This window comes from Chelonia mydas, chromosome 1, assembly GCF_015237465.2.
Source record: "Chelonia mydas isolate rCheMyd1 chromosome 1, rCheMyd1.pri.v2, whole genome shotgun sequence".
NCBI classification, from domain to species: domain Eukaryota; kingdom Metazoa; phylum Chordata; order Testudines; family Cheloniidae; genus Chelonia; species Chelonia mydas.
The window spans coordinates 66,729,147-66,731,054 of record NC_057849.1 but is presented as its reverse complement, the minus strand read 5'-3'; positions in this window follow the sequence as shown (position 1 = coordinate 66,731,054).

Below are 1,908 nucleotides of genomic sequence, written 5' to 3'. Positions count from 1 at the left end.
TGTTAGTCTCTAAGGTGCCACAAGTACTCCTCGTTTTGTTTTTTTGGTTTTTTTGCTGATAATGTTTTGTTAATTTCTTTTCTTTTAAAATACCAAAACAAAAAAGCAAAAGATTTTCATTAATACTATGTTATAAGCATCACAACAAAGGAATGCAAACACAGAAGTGTAATGTTTTGAGTTTAGCTACTGTTTGCATTTCGTTTCAAACATGGGCAGCAGGTTAATCCCCCCCTTTGGGGAGGCTACCCCCCTGGCCCCACGCCTTCCACCTGAGGCCCTGCCGCCTGCCTCCCCCCCCCCCCACTGGAGGATCCCCGAGCACCCCCCGCAGTTGGAGGAGCCTGGCTGGCCCACCCCAGCTCCACCAGCTGGCCCAAGACTCCCCTGGCCGCTGCCCCGACTTCCAGGCCGTTGGCTGGAGCTGAGCCCCTGACAGCTTCAAGGGAGCAGGGGAGCCAACCTCCCCTAGCCTTCAATACCCACCACCCATGGTTTCAAATATGGATACCAGGAAGGGCCAGTGCATGGTGACAGGGTCAATGTGTACTAGTTACAAATGCAATCCAAAAAATGTTGTTTTTGCAAAGCATTTATGAACCAGGTTATATCACAACAGTATCACTGCATCTTTCATAGAATATCAGGGTTGGAAGGGACCTCAGGAGATCATCACCTGCATGACATCTCATTTTAGTATATTTTTCTCAATTTATTTGCTTACCTAAAGTTATTTTCTCCATCAAAGCTGTGACTGACACATCTTTCAACCATGCTGCATAGATTAGTAAATGTGTTCGATTTCCATTTTCTGAGTGTTATATATTTTACTACTAATAGACACATCAGCACCCATTTCTTAATGTTAGCTGGAAGATTTAATTCATCTATTAATTCCCACTATGTACATTTTTGGAGAGTGACAGATCATTGTATTCAGAACTGTAGAAATACTTTTGCATTGTTTGCTCCACTATTTTTGTAATTTATAGACAAAAACAAATTATATGGATGAGATTACTAACGGTTAGCAGCACCTTGTAGCTAAAGCTGCTTTATGCAGCGACTCTGGCATCCTGTTAAATCTGTTCTGGGAAAATCAGAGATAATGATCTGGCTGCTTTTCTGATATTTTGCCATATTTCTCCTTAATCTTCCTCTGACAATGACATGTGTAATTCAGCTTCCCATTTATCTCTTACCTTGAATATGACAAAGAGTTAAGCCATTTATATGTATAGCCTGTAACGTGTACTTTATTACCGAACTTTTTAACAAAGTATTCCAGTCATGACATTGTTTTCTCCCCCCATGTATTGCCTAATGCACAGATTCATAGATTATAAAGCCAGAAGAACCACTGTCATCATCTACTCTGACCTCCTGTATAACACAGGACATAGGACTTCACTGAATTAATTGCCATTGTATAAATGAATGTAGTGATCCACATAAGTGAAATTTTTTGTGTGAGTAATGAAGGCTGCAATCCTGTGAAGAATTACTGTAGTGAGTAACTTTCCATACTTTGAGTAGTTCTGTTGGGCCTAATCCAAAGCCCACTGAAATCAATAAAAAAACTCCTATTGGTTTTAAATTATCTCTAGATCACATTGCAAAAATTTACACATGTTTATATAAGTCTTTACTACATCATATATTTGTTTTTCTGTCCTCATGTGTTTTGGATTTGACTCTATCTTGAATTTCAACTTTGAATTGTCCCATAAGGGAATGAATACCGAATATGGTAAATTGGAATTGGTGAGTATCTTAAATTAGTGTAATATAATACTCCTGGCTGTACAGAATAAAGGATTATTTCTCAGAGCTACTGGTAAGTGTTTAAGAGATAGAAATGTCTACAATGTACCAAATGGAGTTGCTAAATCTTTTTCTGTTTTGCAC